We start from the raw sequence: 8425 nt of genomic DNA, 5'->3' as shown, positions 1-8425 counted from the left end.
ACAAAGCGTGGGAAGCAGCTGATCGTTCACGTAGCGCTTTCACTGAGCATCTTTTTTTTTTTTCGAGGTCTCTTCCTTCTTGTCCGTGGACGCGCTCGTTTCCCACGATTGGATAGCGGTGCTACGGTGCGGTACAAAGACCTTTCTCATGTTCTGAGAAAAAAATGTGAGTCGCACATTTAGACATTTAAGGCCTGTCGCGAGTTTTGCGTTACTCTGCAGCTCTTGTATTCGATTATGACATCGCGTCGTGAGCAGCTATCATTGTCCACTGTTTCTTGAGACTTGTGTGTAAAGATGTGTGTCAAGTGTTTCTTGACACACAAGTGTCAAGAAACACTTGTGTCTTTCTTGACACTTGTGTGTAAAACGACGCATGTCAAACGCTGTGTTTTCCTGATTGAGGGTCTTGTTATTAAATTTCATAGATATTTCTTTATTGCGACTTTTCCGTTATCCTTTAAGACGTTCGATTCTTTTTTTCACTTGTATTTGTCTTTGTTATATTTGAAATATCTCGCTTCAGGGTTACTAAATGTGAGTAGGAACTAATACCGACCACCTGTGTGGAGAGAGAGAACTGAGCTATCCACATTCGTTATTGGTTACTTGGCACAAGCAGCATGCGAGAAAAATGTTTTTGCAAGAGCTAGCTAATGAGGACATTCGTCAACTATCGGATGGTCTTGGCAGAGCTGCAGGCGCTACATAAAAAGGTGCATTGTTGCACATACAAATTGGTTATTTATTTATGTACATTTATTTATATATTGTTTATATTTATATTTATTTATTTAAATTTATTTATTTGTTATTTATTTATATAAGAGACTGCAGCTTAATTTCAACCACGTGAGGTTTTGTAACATGGCCCCAAGAACGATACACTCGCGTCTTTGAATTTTGGTTTCGTCGCAATGCGGCCACTGTGGCAGAAAATATAACTCACGGCCTCGTGTTCAACTGCAGAACGTCGGGGCAACAGAATCATCGCGGAGCCTAAAAATATTGCTTGCTATCTGTACACTAAAGAGAAAAGTAATTTAAGCTGTGTCAGTAAATTACCCTTCCAGAAAAAAAAAACTCTTACCACGAGTACACGCTTAACAACCTGGTGGTACACGCTCAACGGCGCCGCCACGTTGAAATTCCCGCGCCAGCGCATCGTGACGTCATAAATTTTGACACCACCTGCTAGGGCTTAGTTAAATTTTATCGGTGAGAATGGACTGCATTGTATTCTAAAGGGGCCCTTATACTGAACTTAGGAAGCTTCAAGAACATTAACTTGACCATAAAGGCGGAAATGCGAGAAAATACTTGGCAATCCATGACGCCTCACTGACGTACCGGGTCTGTGTTTAAGGCACAAAATTCAAAAATGCAACATTGACCCTTATTTTCCCTTCTAATAATCATCTACCTTGCACCGTAAAGTATACGAACTTACAGTTCTTCACGAATACCTTATCAATTTAAACTGATTCGATGTTTTTTATCTAGTGCACAGTGTGAACGTGTGTATCTAGCGTACAGTGTGTTTTTAGTGTAGTGTTTAGTGTACAGCGGGAACGCCAGGCTCCGGGCGCTCCTGAGGCAGCCAGCGACGTCTGACGCTAGCTGTCGGGCCCGGCGTGTGACGGTAGCTGCTGGGCACGTTTGGGCCCCGCAACCACCGTTACGCGTCGCTGGCTGGCTCCTGAGCGCCCTGGAGGCCGCCGTTCTTGCGCTCTACACAAGGGTGGCGCCGACTGTACCCTTAACGCAGGAGGTTCACTGTGGGCTTCTTTGGACGGAAATTTTCGATTGGGTCGGAAATGTGTTTACTCGCCCTGCTTATAGCGACGCATATTTTCTACGTGCTGATTGCTGCATCATTTTTTTCTGAAATTATGCAGAGCCCATCTCACGATGACTGTCGATGGTAATGCGTTTAGCGTTCAATAAAAAAGGGTAAGCGACCCAAATCTTTGACTTAGGTGTCTCTTAGTGGCACTCGCACCTCGGCGTTGGTGTTCTTTAGGTTAACTTTAGGCGAACGCAACTGATCAACCGAACTCGGAGGCAACTGTTTTTTATGAATTAGCGGGTTAAATATCATGCCACCTTTTTTGAGTGTGTGACGTCATTAGTGACGTAATTACTTCCGCTTTCTACTTCCGGATTTCCAGGAATTTCGCCAATGTTGTGCTCACGTGGCGGGTCTTTAAAGTCTACGATTCCGTACTTTGGTGTGCGGTAGTGAGTGATTTCTAAGTCATGCTAATTATTCCAGACCCTTCAGTAACTCAACTTGTGACTAAACTTATGCTCTGATATCGTACCTATAATTAAACCCACAAATTTTGTACTGTACTATATTTTTCAATTTTTTTCTGCTTTAATTTTAATTTCCTGCCCGGTCGTGCGGAAGGGTATGAAGTCTCGTAGTCATGCATCCGATGCTCTAAATGACAGGCGGATAGATTTGTTAATGAGCGGCTGCGCGAGGAGGGGTATTCACTTGATGTCAAGCTTGGAAACCACTTTACTCTCTCCTTTTCTTCTTCTTTCTATTCCCCTTTCCCCCACCCCCAGTGTAGGGTAGCAAACCGGATACTCTTCTGGTTGACCTCCCTACCTTTCCTGTCCTTGCTTTCTCTCTCTCTCTTTGGAAACCACTTAGTTGGTCATTCCAAGGGTTACGACTGCTTACCGAACATTCAACTGTGTCGTATCTTCAGAAAGTAAAGAGCAAAAAGAAAAATACAGGTCTGGGAAGGGAATATGATTTCGCAAAGACGGTACAAGTGCGTCAGCGTGCCATCGCTAAGCATGCGTGAGAAAGAGCTTGTACAGTCGACCAAAAAAGTTTACGGACCACGAGGTCTCAGAAAATGCTAAATATACGAGCTGCCTTTAAAAGTAGCCAGTAAAACCGTACATCACAATGTTGTTCGCATATAGCAGTAAAGGCTGGAAATGGGAATACCAGGCTGCATTTGGAGGCTGCGGAGATATTCCGCTTCTTGTCAGGTCTCTTGGTCCGTAAACTTTTTTGGTCGACTGTACATCCTTCACCCTAATAATGATGAGAAATCCTCGAATGGCTCACTGAGGGGAATAAGCCGGCGTTCTGTAGCAACGAAACGGCACCCAAATTCTCATTTGACTGCGACGCCACGGCGCGAGCGCGCCTCGACATAGCGGAGCGGGCAAGCGGGAATTCACCTGCTGCCTCATCAGCGTGCCAGGTGTTACGCGAGCGGAGAGGGCGTCGCCGCGTCGGCGGAATGCGGCGTTGGCACCGCAGGTTGCTGCTGCTGCTTGCTGGCTCGGGCACCACGTACAGCTGTGGTGCATTACTCGCAGCGCAAAACCCGAAGGATCGCTCAGTGGTGTTAACTTGGACCTTAACGGCTTTCGCATTCACAACTCATAAGAAGTGCTTAGGTGTGCTCAGTTTCTTTTTTCCATCTTTAGTTTTTATTTTTCTCATAATTAGCCACTACGGTATTCTGAACGCAATTTGGATGTTCTATTTGATACTGCTCGAGGGGCCACATGCCTCGAACACTGGCCGGCGTTGAATCCGCAATTGCAAAGTATATCCTGAGGTGAATAATTTAAGGATCACTAACAAAATTTATTTGCCAGTTATTCAGTGGTTATTCCACATCGAATGATGTCGCTGGTTCCACGCGTTGCCGAAGGAAACACAAATATATTTCTTCTGCGCCGTTTATATATTTCTTTGCTCTTCCAATATAAAGTAGGCAGTAGAATGCAAACACGTCACAGAATAGGTCAAAAGTATCGAGCAGTGCACAACTTATGTGCGTTTTTTGTATTGAAGCCCCTTAAGATTAATCACTCACCACGTACACCCTTTTCTCTATCACCGACGAACTTCATTTCTGAATGCATAGCTGTTGTCTTCGTAGCCGTGACTTGGGCTCCTAACAGGATCGTAGCGGACACGCCGGTTTTAGCACAAGTTCGGCCTACGCTCGGCACTTAATTCTATATGTTTCTCGCGTAGTAGACATCGAAGCACCATTGCCTCGAGTGACAATGGTAAAGGGACATTCTCACGAGTCTTACTTCAGGGTAATGTCGGTGAACCTGAAGAACAGCTACAGGGACGAAAAGAAAGGATAAGTTGCCGCATGTGGATTCGAGGGGACTTTCAGCATTTCAGACGACTGTGTATGTCGTCTGCCTACACTCCGCAAAAAAGAAAAACATAATAAGCTCTATGAATGTCCTTAAATTTCTGGGATAGATATGACTCAGAACCAGACGAGACGTTGTAACTTTCATAAACGTGCACATTTTCCCGTTTTATAGGCAACCAGTGCTCTTTACCTTAAACATAGTAACAGCCGCCCGGTTTTGAATGCTTAGGTTATGCTAGGTTGGGGCGGAAGGCAGAACATAAATGTTATTAAAATACACAGGGGCAGCATTTACTTAACGTCGGCGCCACATTCATCGTGTTATAAATGCTGTGACATGATCCATCGGGCCCAATTACCCATGGTTCACTCGTGTAAACTTTACTCGGACCGATGTCAAAATTATTCAAAACATCCAAACTCTAGCGCCCGGATGGTAACAATATTTATAGGAGAAGCGCGCCGGAGCGGCATCAAAAATTGTGAGGATATGTACTTTTGTGGCAGCTATCGATTTGGTTACGTTGATAGTATGCATCGCACTGGAAATTATAAAACACGCCCACAAACAACGCTGTTCGGAGAGTGCCGCGACGCCGTGAAAATTCATCGGTAAAGAGCCGATTAGATGTGGTAAGTGAAGGCTGCACAATAAGTAGTGGTGCACTTGGTATTATGACCCATAATTTCTTGTGAACTCCCCGTGAAGGGGAAAAAAAAAAACCATTCCGGGAAGACAAGAGAGCGCTAGTTGTGCTTTGTATCTTCATTTTCACGCTGGACACACAATGCATTTTATGTGAATGCAGGCGCTCCGTGCGGCCAGCTTTGCGCACTCTGTGGTGCATTTTGCTAAGTGCGATTACTATATCATTAGCATTCCAGCCGTCAGTGACCTCTATCAACAAAAGAAGTAAATGTAACGACAGCTGATGTGCTGCTTCGATTGATCCAGTATAGCTCTGATGCGTTCAGCCAAGCTGTCTTGGTGCTGCACTTGAAGAGAAGGGAAAGTGAGTCGGTCAGCACCAGTGAGTCGGGATATCCTTCGTTCGTTACGCCGTGGCAACAATGACTATTCCGCCTGCCTGTGTCGAGCAAAAGCCAGAACGCCTATACACGTCTCATAGTACTGACACGGCGCAAGCTGCAGACCCGTAAAAAAAAGAAACGTAGCCCGTAGTGGTTGTCTCTGGGTGCTAAAATGAAAGATGGCATATGTGACTGTTTCCTCGCTGCCACAATCGTCACAGGCAGAACCGTCAGTCATTCCGATGCGGCGAGCAAAAGCAAACAGATACACCAAGCCACAGTCGGCAGAGAACACTTGTCTCTGTTTGAGATAGTCCAGATGGAATCCGGAGTCAAAGGGGTGGGTACAGGCGACGCGGACTGATATGCCAGGAATGAGCACTACTAGCAGCTTCATCGACATGTCCTTTGCCCATGATGCTACTGTGGTCTACGAATCGCTAATGAGCAACGAAACACTTATTGGTCTTATAGTATGCGCTGTAGAGCAGATAGCAGACATTGCAGGGCTACCTCAGAATCAGTAAAGACGACACATTTTAGTGGCGGTGTTCCCTAACGAGTCACACCACGAAGTGCAGCAAGCTACGCGGCAGTCAACGTTGTCCGGTGTGAGGTCTTAAACTCTAAGAGAAGGCTCTTGGGCGGATCGCAGATCTTGCACATCAGCCCACCGTTGTCGAGGCCACTTGTGTAAATATGAAATTACAATTTTTCAATAAAGTGTAATATTTAAAACAAATGGCCCACCACAGCAGAGATGCTGCAAACATGCACCATGTAGGGCGACAGGAGCAAAGAAAAAATAAAGAACTAAATAATAATGAACAGGAAGAGAAAAAAAGATAAGAAAATATCGTACTCGGCCCACTGTCAAATCTGTTTTTTTTTTCTTTAATGCCTTTAGCATTTCGCGAGTGGACACGTTCTAACGCTAGCACGACATATTTGCTCATTAATAGCCCATGCCAGCCTGTACTCCCCTGCCTAGGTAAGAAGGCCTTTCGCATTGCGCCTGTCGCAATCACCATTACGCTTATGTCGTTTGGCAAGCCTCCTATGGAACTCTCCGTTTCGTGGGAAAGGCGTGAGTGTTTGTTACCAGCACACAGAGGCAGTTTCCCTAGGAAAGTTAAAGGAAAAGCTTCGAGTGAGGCGTGACTTACTGCGCCATACTACAGATTTCGACATGACATCTAGGGGCTTCTTTTCTCACCGCGCAGAGCAAATGACGCTCGACGTCACAACTAATTCAGTTTCTGATCACTCATCTACTACCACCACCTTTCCAACTATGCGAATCACATTAAGTAGCAAATATTATGTCAACTGAACTGACCTCGTCTCGTTGTTCCTTACGGAACAGGTGTGCGTACCTTTTATTAAAGCTAATTTATTCATTTATTTTTTTATATATTTGTGGCTCCACTACAGCTTTATCGTTTAGGCACGTGGGCGAGTCTGCGTTCATTGAAAAGCACGAGCACATTGCGCTGGAGCTGGGCGCACGTTGGACAGAAATATCTTCCAATGTTTCATGGCACCGGAACGGTTATTATTTTCCGCTGCTGATCTTGCCACCTCTGTTCTAGTAACATAAAGCACAGTCACAGCACAGGCGCTTTCGAAATATGCAGAAATACCTTCACTGTAAACAAATATATAAATTCACTGGATTACACAGGAACGTGCGTAAAATGTGGCCACATTCATATCCGTAACTAGAAAACAGAAGAGCTGGGAAAAACAGACAAAACGTAATATGGAAAGTTTGTTATCTATCACGTAGCGTTTCTGGCGAGCAATACTGAGGTTTCTTGTAATTTACAAAACAAACCCACAAATAGACACAACACCAAGAAATAGACAAGTTACTAGTTATATATATATATATATATATATATATATATATATATATATATATATATATATATATATATATATATATATATATATATATATATATATATATATATAGCTGATATACTGCCAGAACTGCGATCTAATTATGAGGCATGCCGTAGTGTGGGACTCTGTATTAAAGGGTGAAGCAATAAAACGATGGACACCGACCAACAGAAGTGCTAACAAATGAATAAATCTAAAAGACGTTTCGGCTTCGCTACGGAAGCCTTGTTCACAATGTATTGTATGTTTTGTTCAATGTAATGTTCACAATGTATTGTTCACAATGTATTGTATGTTTTGTTCAATGTAATGGGAAGTTACTCAGTGCTAGAACGCACCTGTGCCAGCTAGCCAGTTTTTCGTCAAATTTTCATCAGTCTCTGGAGCGCTTTCCGCGTCCTGGCTTGAGGTGATGGACGCGGAACGTTCCGCAGGCTCGTGCAGCCAGAAGTCTGCAACTGCAAGCTCTTCTATGAGTCAAGGCACCTGGTCAACCACCAGTGAACGCCCCAGAGAGACTCTTACTCCTGTGGCCATGGATGCAGAGCCTATTGCCGGCCCGTCTGGCCAGATCACTACATTGACAAGCTCCTCAAGGAAACGAGGCACCTGGTCCAGCACCAGTGAAGACACAGAGGTCTACTCAATCACAGGTGACGACTCATCCGATGACAGCTTCGTGTCGGTGAGGAGCCGAAGGGCTAAAAGGAGGCTTATCAAGGCGTCGTCACCAGCGAGTACGTCAACCATGCAGGCAGGCAGTGAACGCTGGCCGCACACCATCCTCTTCATGCCAGTGGATTCTTCCGTCAACCTTCGAGTATTGAACAGGCAAGCTCTCTCTGTTTTTCTTGAGGGAAAGGCGCCAAACGAAATCAGGGAAGTCCGGCTGAACACACGAAAGAATGTTCTAGCTGTCGACACAACCCGTGGAACCACGCTGGAGACGCTACGACAGATCACAGAATTGGGGAACATAAAAGTACGACCGATCATACCTATGGATGGGGCCTGCACTGCAGGTGTGATCTACGACGTTGACTTGGCTATTTCGAACTCGGACCTGCCAATTCTAATCAAACCGGCATACGAAGGAGTGGTCATCACGCACGTATGCCGACTCGGCAACAGCCGTTGTGTGAAGATTGTGTTCAAGGGGGATTCCATCCCTTCACACGTAAAGGTCGGTCACTTCCGACATGTCGTACGGCGGTTTGTCCCAAAGCCGCTTCAATGCCACAAGTGCTTCAAGATCGGGCATGTTAAGGGCGCCTGCGCAAACTCCCCAATGTGCCCCCGGTGCGCGGAGTCACACACTGTAGATGTCT

Source organism: Dermacentor albipictus, chromosome 1 (genome assembly GCF_038994185.2).
Source record: "Dermacentor albipictus isolate Rhodes 1998 colony chromosome 1, USDA_Dalb.pri_finalv2, whole genome shotgun sequence".
NCBI classification, from domain to species: Eukaryota; Metazoa; Arthropoda; class Arachnida; order Ixodida; family Ixodidae; genus Dermacentor; species Dermacentor albipictus.
Note: the sequence above shows the minus strand (reverse complement) of the source record.